This window comes from Phacochoerus africanus, chromosome 16 (genome assembly GCF_016906955.1).
Source record: "Phacochoerus africanus isolate WHEZ1 chromosome 16, ROS_Pafr_v1, whole genome shotgun sequence".
Lineage (NCBI taxonomy): Eukaryota > Metazoa > Chordata > Mammalia > Artiodactyla > Suidae > Phacochoerus > Phacochoerus africanus.
Window position 1 is genome coordinate 32,680,367 of NC_062559.1, and position 13,094 is coordinate 32,693,460.

Here is a 13,094-nt window from a genome sequence, read left to right on the forward strand (position 1 = left end):
TCGCATATTTCACTTATGTGTGGAACCTAAAATAATAAATTTCATGGAAGCAAGGAGTAGAATGGCAGTTACCAGGGGCTAGAGGAAGGGGAAAATGGGAGATCTGGGTTAAAGAGTACAAAGTTTTAGTTATGTAAGATGAATAAATTCTGGGGAGATCGAATGCACAACAATATGACTATAGTTAACAATATTTGATTGTATACTTGAAATTTGCTAAAAGATTTTAAATGTTCTCGCCACACACATAGAAAAGAAAATGTTAATTATCTGAGGTGATGTATGTGTTAATGATTCGATTGTGGTGACACTCACAGTGTATATGTTATGTATATCAACTCATCAGATTGTATACCTTAAATATTTTAATTGTCAAATATACCTCAATAAGAAAATCAAAACGAATTCTACATGAAGTACATTTGGTCATTTCCTAAGAAAAGACAAGAGAATTATGTACATTATAAAAGGCAGCCTTTTACAGTCTTTTCAATATCTGAATCAATTCAACCTACTAAGAGTAAACATTAGAAAATATATTCTTATAAAAATGCTCCTATATGGACTACATGTGTTACAATGAACATGATATAATATCTAATAACTTATTATACATACCATGTGCCAGGCCTAAATTGCTTGTCATGTAATAACTCAGTTAATCATCACAGCAATCTTTTAGGTAGGAGTTATGATTTCAATTTTTCACTTGAGGAGGCTGAAGCATAGAAGTACTAAGTAATTTTTCATATCACTTGACTAGTTAGGGTCAGAGATACATTTACAAATCTAGAACCAACACCTGCAATCACATCACCCCATTCATCAACACTGGACTATGGTAACTTCTATATAAGAGGAATTTTAAAAAATAAATATCTTTAATAGGTGATCTTTCCCCTGTAATAAAAATGAATCATGCTTATTGCAGAATATTTTTATAATCAAAAAGTAAAATAAAATCGTAATTAAAAAGAAAGCAACCCAAAGAGGTTGAAATAGCACAAATTGTACCAAAGTGGCAATAGAACTGACTGTGGAATTTTAGGACCCAGTGCAAGAGAGCAGACCTAATTAACGATTTGTGAGTCATGCTCCCGTCTGTAGATGATACTCCTTTTGTTAAGAAAGCAACAATTACCTCAATACCATGTGATATTTTATGGATAGGTCCAGCTCCAACACCGAAAAATAGGGTATCAGCGGTCAGAAACATCTCTCTGTAGTTATTGTTCTTTCTTATGGTTCACAAAATTATAAGTGCCTGACATAATGGAAGGCTTTTTTTTTTTTTTTGTCTTTCTGCTATTTCTTTGGGCCACTCCCGTGGCATATGGAGATTCCCAGGCTAGGAGTCTAATCCAAGCTGTAGCCGCCGGCCTACGCCAGAGCCACAGCAACGCGGGATCCGAGCCGCGTCTGCAACCTACACGACTGCTCACGGCAACGCCGGATCCGTTAACCCACTGAGCAGGGGCAGGGATCGAACCTGCAGCCTCATGGTTCCTGGTCGGATTCGTTAACCACTGCGCCACGACGGGAACTCCTGGGAGGCATTTTTGTGCCAGCAAAGCATATAGTAACTTTTTCTGGTAGGTTCCTCAAATGCTTCATTTTGTTTGAGAAAAACATGGAAAGAATTAGGGTAGCCTCAGGAATGATAGAAGTTTTTCCTATATTTTTTTCCTGTATATCTTGGATAGAGTGAATATAAAAATTACTGATGCTAAGAATAGGAAAGAGATATCAGAATTGTTCTAACTATGTGTTTTCTTTTTTCATTCAGATGCATATCAAAATCACATAGGAATTTTTTTTCAGCTTTATATAATGATTTTTTTTCATTATAACTAGTTTACAGTGTTCTGTCAATTTTCTACTGTATAGCATGGTGATCCAGTTACACATACATGTATACGTTCCTTTTTCTCACATTATCATGCTCCATCATAAGTGACCAGACATTGCTACACAGCAGGATCTCATTGCTAATCCATTCCAAAGGCAATAATCTGCATCTGTTAACCCCAAGTTCCCAGTCCATCCCGCTCCCTCCCCCTCCCCTTCGGCAACCACAAGTCTGTTCTTCAAGTCCATGATTTTCTTTTCTGTGGAAAGGTTCATTTGTGCCATATATTAGATTCCAGATATAAGTGATATCATATGGCATTTGTCTTTCTCTTTTTGACTTACTTCACTCAGTATGAGAGTCTCTAGTTCCATCCATGTTGCTGCAAATGGAATTATTTTGTTCTTTTTTCACGTAGGAATTTAAAAAAAATTTTTTTTATTATAGTTAACTTACAATGTTTTATTACTTTCTGCTGCACAGCAAATTGACCAACGTACAGGAATTCTTAAACTTTTCCTGTGAGTTCTTAATATGTTCGTCTTACAAAAAATGGGAATAGTCTACCCTAGCACACTGGAAGGCCGCCAGGAAGCACTAGGAAATTAAAAGGGCAAAACTTAAGTTTATAAAATATTTCATATTCACCACATAATTCATATTACAATATCAACTGTGTGTTCAACTGTTGTTACCTCAACAACTTAGGTAAGTATCATGTGAGAAATAATTACAGAAGATATATGTATGTATTATGAGTTTCAAAATTCTAAAATAGAAAAGTATATATTCATCTATCTAACAGTATAACATTGAAGGCAATAACAGCCAGCCTAGTCATGTCTAGCAATGGTAGGTGCAAAATAAGTATTATACACTGAAAACAAATTATCCAAAAATGACACTTTCATTATTCTTTATTACAGAAGTTAAAATGAGACAACATAAATTGCCATGTGTGATATTTTCAATAATCTGAAATAGATTAGAATTGATTGAATACATCAAAATGACATGAGGTAAAACATCTCTGTTTCTAAACTAAATTAGAGTGAAATCTACATTTAAATTTATTTAATGCATCCTAGGCTAGAAATGAAATAGTGGACATGCAGTAATAAATCATGTTGGTATTTCTATGTCCTATATTTTAAAAAAACCTATATTTTTTATATAGGTTTCAAAAAAAACCTATATTTCTATGTCCTATATTTAAAAATTTAAGTAGACCCTTTGGTCAAAGTAGACTGAAAATCAAGTGTTAGTCATTAGTCATCATTAGAACTATTAGGATACTTAGAGGAAAATGTTCATATACTGAGAAAATAATCCCATGTGGATTTTGTTTGTATCTTTTGATTTACCTGGAGTCAATGCAGTGAGCTACATCAATTCTGTTGTTTTGCCAAAGTAATTAATTGCAAAATGTGTCTCATCCTCAGAGAGCATGCTACTTAACTTTAGGAAGCTTACCACAAGCATGACGGAGAATTTAATTACGGATATAATTATTCAAAAATAATTATATATAAATAAGTATTTTTATAAATTTCTACCTTCATCTTTGTATATGCTGTAAACTGATGCCAAAATAACACAGACTGTATGTTATTTCTGAGCCTTTCCTGCTTATGTTTTCTGGCGTTCATGCAAAAGAAGTTCTTAATCTTTTAAAAACCATGGATCCACCCAGATCCTGATGAGAGCTACATTTCCCTTTTAAAAAATGTACATATTCACAGTTTCAGATCATCTATGGATCAAAATTAGGAAATTGTATTCTAAATCGTGGGCTTGGAGAATAGACTTGTGGTTGCCAAGGGGGAGGGGGAGGGAGCGGGATGGACTGGGAACTTGGGGTTAACAGATGCAGATTATTGCCTTTGGAATGGATTAGCAATGAGATCCTGCTGTGTAGCACTGGGAAGTATGTCTAGTCACTTACGATGGAGCATGATAATGTGAGAAAAAGGAACATACGCATGTATGAGTAACTGGGTTACCATGATCTACAATAGAAAAAAAATGTATTGGGGGAACAATTTTTTAAAAATTAAAAAAAAAGAAATTGTATTCTATAATAAATAGCTGATTTTTCCAGAGGGGATGTATGAAATGTGTAGAAGTTCTCAAAGAAAAATGGATCAGTGAGTTTGACTAGACTTTTAGAAGATTTGAAGGGGGGTGATTACATACAGCATTGAAAGTGGAGTTTATCCATTTATTGAAAAACATATCTCATTTTCATAAATGAATGCTTTTATATCAACAAAGGAGCCGCCATTGGTTTATTCATCTCTTTTGCAAGATGTCTTCTCCAGGTGTCTCATCATTGTCTATTCAAAGGACTTGGTGCTGCCACACAAGTAAAATGGTTTTTATCCTCCACCCATTCATTTATTAAACAGATATTTATTGAGCACCTATTATATGTTATGATCCTCCTAGAACACTAGGCTTTGAGGATACAGACACAAACAAAAAATACAAGGTTCCCACTCTAGTGGAGCTTGCTTTCTAGCAGAAAGGAAGAAAAACATTAAGCAAGTAAACAAGCAAAATAATTTCAGATTGGTATCATGACGACTATAAATGAAGGTCATGTGATGAGTCATCTCGAAGGAAGAGACCAGAATGTGATATTTATCTGAAATCTCAAAGGATAAGAGCCAACTGTGAAAGGACTTAAGCAAAGGGAATCTAGCAGAGGGACCACCAGGTTAAGGTTCTTGAGATGAGAACATACTTGGCTAATTCAAGAATCATAAATATGATCAGTTGGCTAGAATATTCTAAAGGGAAGATGAAGTCAGGTGGGTGGGGTGCAGATCCTATAGGACTTTGAATATTATTAAAATGAGTTTAGATTTTATTCTAAATGTGATGAGAAACCATTAAAGTGCTTTAAGCAGAGAAGTGGGTAGCATAACCAGATTTTTATTTTTTAAGGATTATTTTGTCTGTTGAAACCTTAGACCCAATAGTGGCCAAAACAGAAAATGCAGCAACTTTCATTCAGGACACATAAATAAAAATTTCTACTACTAATACCAAGGCAAAACAAGTTACAGTTTGTAAGGAAGAAGTTATTTTATGACTAGCAACATATATTTTTTACGATTTGCCCTTAACCACTGATTTATAATAATGTAAGACTTCAAAAATCTCTGGATCTATCTATACTTTATTGAAGGCTCTAACCTTTCATTTGTCCAATAAATAATTATTGTACAATTTCTATATGTCAGGTATGGTTCTAGCTTACTGCTTTTCAAACTGTCTATGGAGAAGTATTTCATTGTTAACTAATATTTTTATAAAATACAATAAAAATAAGTTATCAAAATGATTTTAAAAGACATAAGAGGAGTTCCCCTCTTGGCACAGTGGAAACAAATCCAACTAGGAACCATGAGGTTGCGGGTTTGATCCCTGGCCTCCCTAATTGTGTTAAGGATCTGGCGTTGCCATGAGCTGTGATGTAGGTCACAGAAGCGGCTTGGATCTGGCATTGCTGTGGCTCTGGTGTAGGCCGGCAGCAACAGCTCCGATTAGACCCCTAGCCTGGGAACTTCCATATGCCGTGGGTGCGGCCCTAAAAAGACAAAAGACAAAGGCAAAAAAACCAAAAAGGACATGAGATACATATATTATTATCAAATTCAACAATCATAAAATTACATTTCAATAGATGTACTCAGAAGAAACATAGACAAAGGGGAGAACAAAAATTACAGAGAACTGCAAAACTATGCATATTTAAAAGTGTGTGCATAGGCATATAATATTGAGAATTTTTAATACACTTTTAAATTTTTGTCACTCCATAATAGTAACTAAAGAGTATGTGAAGAAATAGTGGTTTCCCATATTAAGCACCTATTCACACACTTCAAATACCAAGATTTAAAGTTTTTAGTGCAATAAATGAGATTGCTTCTTGCTTGCCAAATTATCTAATCAAGTTTGGATGGCTAACAATGTATTTCTAAATGACTTCTGTTTTGTTTTAAAAACACTCAAAAGTAGAGAAACCAGTCTTGCAGAATATTGATAAGAATGAAAATGATTTTAAAGCAATTTTGGCAAGATTAAGATCTTTGTTTTTAACTTTTATATAAAATGAGGCATAATATTTTCAAAATTAATCTTCAATCCTTCATCATAGCCGGATATAACAAGTTACTCTATAAAAGTATAACAAAAGCCCAAACTGCTTACTCCCCATTCAATGACTATAGCCCAGAGTCCACTGGTCATGAACTTGGATGTTGCAGCAATGTCAAATACTATAAAGGCTTCCAAATATTTACTTCAACTTCTACACTTTTCTTAACAGAGAAGTTACACACAAGTCTTAGATCCACACCAGCTTGTGGACTATAATTTGGGAAGCACTACTCTAGACCTTTTCTATGAAGAAAATAAAACTGTATGTTTTCAAAATCATTAAATACATGTAGAGGAATGCTTTCTTCTCATTGTTATAGATAGGAAATATTAGAAACAGCAATAAAAGTCAGTGTTAACTTGAAGGGATTTCTCTTCAGATGAAAAAGGATTTGAGGTAATTTATGTCTGACTGTCTGGCTCTATTTCTGATGTCTGGGATTTGTTGTAACACAGAATTTCCCACAATGATCATCTGTTTAGAAGTACTCATTATTTTCTTCCTTTATTCCTCTCAAAAATGAACAACCAAAGAGGAAACACATACAAAATGCATATTATTAAAGTAATTTAGCATATAAAAAATCTATTAGGATTTTTAAAAACTGCACTTAAAACAATCTTATAAATTCATATTTTATTAGGTCAAAAGGCTATTTATAAAAATAGAATTATAATTAGTGGTTAGCTGCAGCTAGCTCACACTGATTTGAGAGAACCAATTACATGCATATCTTCCTATTCAGCATTCAGAGACATCAGGTTGGTAGTTGAAATCAGTCTTGGTAAAAGTATTTACACCATGGAAATCAGCAAGGATTTTTTTAGAGAGTTGGTTAGGAAACAGTTACTAATATATAACTGGTTGTAATGTTAATTTTAAATTTCTTTAGAGTAAGAAGAATTGACAGAAATGGTATTATAAAATTTGAAATATTTCAGGTACTATTTTTAAGATAATTGAATTTATTCATGGTCTTTAGTATCAGGCTAAGAACAAAAAAAAAAGTCTTCCTGGATTATGTAAAATAATCTCATTCGGTATAAATTCATCTCAAATATGCATCCACCAAATCGCAAGAATAGCAATAGATATACAAGAAGAATAATAGTATATTGTGTTTATACGTGTAAAATTGTTTTCAAATGTGAGTTAATAATTATGTTGGTAAGAATATACAAGAAAAACTCCAATAATTTATTCTAGACAGCAATAAAAACTAGAGCTGATGAAAAACTGTTTGAAACGGTAGAAGAAGCAAAAGTCACTGTGCTACAATGAGGTATTACCTCACACCAGTGAGAATGTCCATCACCAAAATATCCACAAACAATACATGCTGGAGAGGGTGCGGTGAAAATGGAACCCTTCTACATTGTTGGTAGATATGTAAATTAGTACAACCACTATGGAAAACAGTATGGAGGTTCCTCAGAAAGCTATAGAACTACCATATGATCCAGCTATCCCACTCCTGGGCATATGTCCCAACAAAACTACAATTCAAAAAGTTATATGCGCCCCTTTGTTCATTGCAGCACTATTTACAATAGCCAAGACATGAAAGCAACCTAAATGTCCATGGACAGATGAATGGATTAAGAAGATTGGTGTGTATATACAATGGAATATTAGCCACAAAAAAGAATGAAATAATGCCATTTGCAGCAACATAGATGGACCTACAGATTATCATAATAAGTGAAGCAAGACAGAGTAAGGCAAACATCATATGCTATCACTTATAAGTGGAAACTAAAAAAATGATACAAATGAACTTATTTATGAAAGAGACTCACAGACTTAGAAAACAAACTTATGGTTACCAAAGGGGAAAAGTAGGAGGGGAGGGATGGATTAGTGGTTTGGGACTGGCATATGCACACTATTGTGCATGGAAGGTCAACAGAATGGAGGGTCAACAGGGATCTGCTGAATAGCACAGGCAGCTGTCTCAGTATTCTGTGATAACCTATATGGGAAAAGAATCTAAAAAAGAATGGATATGTGTATACATATAACTGAATCACTTTGTTATACAGCAGAAATTATCACAACATTATAAATCAATTATATGTCAATAAAACTTTTAAAAAATCACTGTACCAGTTGAAAGCTGTATTTTAAAAATAGTAGTAATAGTATTATTATTTCCAATAATGGTATTAAAGGGAGAACTCATGGCTTGCATCTATGAACAAACAATAGACTATACTAAAACAACTTAAATCTATTGCTGAGATATTAAATTATGAAAACAAAATCATTTTTAAGAGAAATGGGGGAGGTCCCATTGTGGTGCAGCAGAAATGAATCTGACTAGGAACCATGAGGTAGCAGGTTTGATCCCTGGCCTTGCTCAGTGGGTTAAGGATCCGGCGTTACCATGAGCTGTGGTGTAGGTTGCAGACGCGGCTTGGCTCTGGCATAGGCTGGCAGCTGTAGCTCTGATTAGACCCCCAGCCTGGGAAGCTCCATAAGCCACAGGTGTGGGCCTAAAAGGACAAAAGCCGAAAAAATTAAAATAAAATAAAATAAAATAAATGGGAAAACCATAGATGTAAGGATTTAATAAATGTTTGGTGAAGGAGCAGATAAATGAACACCAAATAATATTTAAAGAAATGAGCAAGTTATGGTAGTTTTAAGGTACATTTCTTCAAACTAGTGATGTTGGAGGCTTTTCATATACTTTTTTCCATCTACCTCTATTTTGGATGAAGTGTTAACTATTTCATTAAAAATTGTGGATTTTTTTGTCTTAAAAATGAGGAATTTCCCTTTGCTGGTTAGAGTGTGGCTCCAAAGGAATTAGGGGCGGGTTAGTTCACTTTAATCCATGATTTTAGACTGAACACTTAGCTTGACTGTTGGTCTTGAAAATGAAAGCCTAAATCCACAGGAGAAAGGCAGAAAATTCAATGACTCACAATTACAGTGTTTAAACTCTTAATAACATACTAACTCATCACAATCTTGGGGGCAGTAGGGCAGTAACCCCAGCTTTTGATACCAGGGCTTTCATAAATCATTAACCTCTATCTTATTTGTATTCTTTTTTTTTCCTCCTAATCAAGCAAAAACATAGTGAAAGCCAAATTGGAAATAAGGGCAATTCCAAACTTTAGGATAAAGCGTTTTTCAAATTTTGTGAAAGAGGTTTACAGCAAAAAATGTTTAACACATTAGCCTCTTCTGCACCTTGCAACATGATCTGTTCAAAAGAAATCATCTTAATGATTGCTACCTAACTTCCTTGAATAATCATCTTTTTTATGCTGTTTGAATATGAGCTGATTTTCACAGCACAGCAAAAACAGGATCTTATGGAAAGATAAATGCTATTTAAAATAGACATAGAGAATGAAGAAGATATCCATATCATAATATATCTACCTTTCCCATTTTTATAAGTATTTTCTTATATTGAAAAAAAGTTTTAGTGACTAGGATTCAAAAGTTCGCTGCCTTTAATATTATATGAGGGATAATCTCTTTATTCTCAGCTTTTTAAATTTATTTTCTTATTCAGAGAGGGAAAAGGCCATGTCACAGTGCTACTCACAGACTACTTGAGAGTCTTCTTAAGTGAGCTATGTCAGGTGATTCCCTGACACCTGCAGCCCTTTAATCACTCCCAGTGATAGCTGAGTGCCCCACGGTTTTTACCAACTATCTATATCTTCCTCAAACATTTCTTACTTCCAAAGACAAAGCAAGGTTTATGTCAATATTAAGTTCAATAATATTCATTTAGTAGCTATGAATCAAATTAAAATATAAAGAGCATGTGGAATTACAGTCAATGTAAACATTGAAGGAAAACAAGATGCCCTCTCCATTTCCTGATCTATCATCAATTCATGAATTTTTAATTTAAAGGTATAGTAATAAATATGATAGTATTCCTGGAATTTTCAAAAGGCTGAACAATTGCAGTCAATTGGTAATAACCTCCTCATTTGAAATAGTTTTCTTGTCACAGGATTAGAACACACTTGCCACTAAGTGATAGCAGTAAATAAGATCAAAGATTAATAAAAGTCATTTGTGTCCAAGTTTCAAGAAGCATGCGCTCAGGCATAATTATATATTCCTAAGTCATAAATTTAACTTCAGCTATTTATTTATATTTTGAGCAATAACAAAAGAAATCTTACATCTAATTTTTAAATGGCCGTCATTTTCTTGCATCATCATAAATAATCCCCACATGAGAAACGAACTATCATTATTCCCATTTTATGGATAAAGCAATGGGGGTAGAATGAAAGGAAATTAAATGATACTTATTCATTGCTACACAGCTTATATATGATAGAGGTTTCAAATCAAACCTGACTCAAAAATCCATGCTCTTCATCACCAGGATATATTGCCTCCTTTAGATAACTGCTGAGGACTTTTGAAAGTAATTCTTTTTCTTGACTGCTTTAGGGATAAATATAAAGTTTTTAAGACACATAGAAAAAAATCATAGTTTATATGAATATGATAATTTACATGTGTATAGTCATTTTAAAAATCTGTATTGCAATTCTTTCTTTTGTACATAGTTGTATAAAATTCTGAATTTCCAATGAGTGCTATTTTAAACTTCCTTACAAGGACAATACAACCAGAACAATATTTAGGTTATGTTTCACAGGGTAAGTCCATGACTTCTTCTGGGGCATCTACGCTGCCCTAAGATTAGGTACTTCATATAACTCCAAGAAGGGACCACCCATAATCATGAAGATAATCTTGAAAGACTACTTAGCAGCTTCCTATTTAGAGCCATAATACAAGAAGCTGTGAAAAGTTTATTGTAATCTCATTTTTAACCTTCTAAGATTACAGAAGTTTTACTACAGTTGGATAGTTGTCAGCCCATCACTTTCTTTCCTATTATGTGAACTGGCCATTTCAAGAACAGGAAGAAAGGCTAAAGTTCAGCCCTTCATTTATCCATTCCATCTTCAGCAAACCTGTACATAACCTTACTTTTCTTTACAAACAGGAGAAAGAATTCTTCTCAGAATTATCCTTTGTATATAAGAAAAGGCAAATAATTAGAGAGAAGTATAGTATGATATTTCATATTCAATCTAATTTGATGAGCATCAACAAAATCTTCATAGCTATATTTTCTTGGTGTGCTTATTATTTCATACCCTACATGTAATATACCGTAACAAAATAATCCAGAATAATCTTTACAAGCATGTAGGCCAATCAGAAAGAATTGTTTGGGTCAACCACTTATACAGGCAGAACTTATTTTACCACATTTCACTTTATTGCACTTTAAAGATAGTGGTTTTTTGCAACCTGAAGGTCTGTGGCAACCCTACATTAAGCAAGTCTATAGGAGCCATTTTTTGAACACATTCACTCAATTTGTGTCTCCGATTCACATTTTGGAAATTCTCACAATATTTTAAACTTTATTATTATTATTATTAATTGACAGTGTTTGCAGTACGTGGAAGTTCCCAGGTCAGGGATCAAACCTGCGCCACAGCAGTGACCCAAGCCACTGCAGTCACAACGCTCCATATCCTTAACACACTGCACCATAAGGAACATTCTCATTATTATTATATTTGTTGTGATCTGGGATCAATGATTTTTGATGTTACTATTATAATTTCTTTGGGCTCCATACAAGACAGAAACTCCATAAATGTTGTGTGTGCTCTAATTGATTCACTGACCCTCATCTCATTCATTGTTCCCTCATCTCTCTACCTATTCCCTGAGACTCAACAATAAATTAGGCCATTAATAACCCTACAGTGGCCTCTAAGTATTCCAGTGAAAGGAAGAGTAGCATGTCTCTCACTTTAAATCAAAAGCTAAAAATTAGGCTTCGTGAGGAAAGCATATTTAAAACTGAGATAGGCTGAAATCTAGGCCTCTTGCCCCAATTAGCTAAGATGTGAATGCAAAGGAAAAGTTCTTGAAAGAAATTAAAAGTAGTACTCCAGGGAGTTCCTGTTGTGGCTCAATAGGTTACAAACCTGACTAGTATCCATGAGGATGTGGGTTTGGTCCCTGGCCTCACTCATTGGGTTAAGGATCAGGTGTACTGTGGCTGTGGTGTAGGCCAGCAGTTGTGAATCTGATTCAAACCCTAGCCTAGGAACTTCCATATGCCACAGGTGCAGCCTGAAAAAAAAGTACTACCCCAGTGATAAGGAAATGTAACAGTCTTATTGCTGATATAAAGAAAGTTTTCATATTCTGGATATCAAATAAAATCAGCCATAATACTTCCTTAAGTCAAAGCCTATTCTGAAGAAAAGCCTAACTCTCTCTATTCCATTTTATGAAGGCTGAGATAGGTGAAGACACTGCAGGAAAAAAAGTTTGAAGCTGACAGAGGTTAGTTCATGAGATTTAAAGAAAGGAGCCATGTTCATAACACAACAGTGCAAAGGAAAACAGCATGTGCTAATATAGAAGCTGCAGCAAGTTATCCAGAAGATCTAGATAAGATAATTTATGGAGATGACTTACATGTAGACAAAACAGCCTTCTACTGGAAGAAGATGACTTGGATTTCCATAGCTAGAGAAGAAAAGTCAATGCTTGCCTTCAAGCCTTCAAAAGTCAGGCTGACTCTCTTGTTAGGAGCTAATGCAACTAGTGATTTTAAGACGAAGCCCATGTTCATTTACCACTCCAAAAAATCATGAGAAACCTACAGCTCAGAAAAAAAAAGTTATTGCTCCTTAACAACGCACCTGGTCATCCAAGAAGTCTGATGGAGATGTACCCTAAGATTAATGTTGTTTTCTTGCCTAACACAATATTCATTCTGCAGCCCATTAATCAAGGAGTAGTTTTGACTTTCAAGTATTATTATTTAATAAATATTGTGTATAAAGCTGTAATTGACATAGGCAGTAACTCCTCTGGTGTTAAGTAAATTGAAAATCTTCTGGAAAGGACCGCCATTCTAGATGTTATTAAGAACATTATTGATTTATGGGAATAGGTCAAAAGATCAGCATTCATAGGAGTTTGGAAGAAGCTGACTCCAACCCTCATGGATGACTTTGAGGGGTTCGACACTTCTGTGGGGAA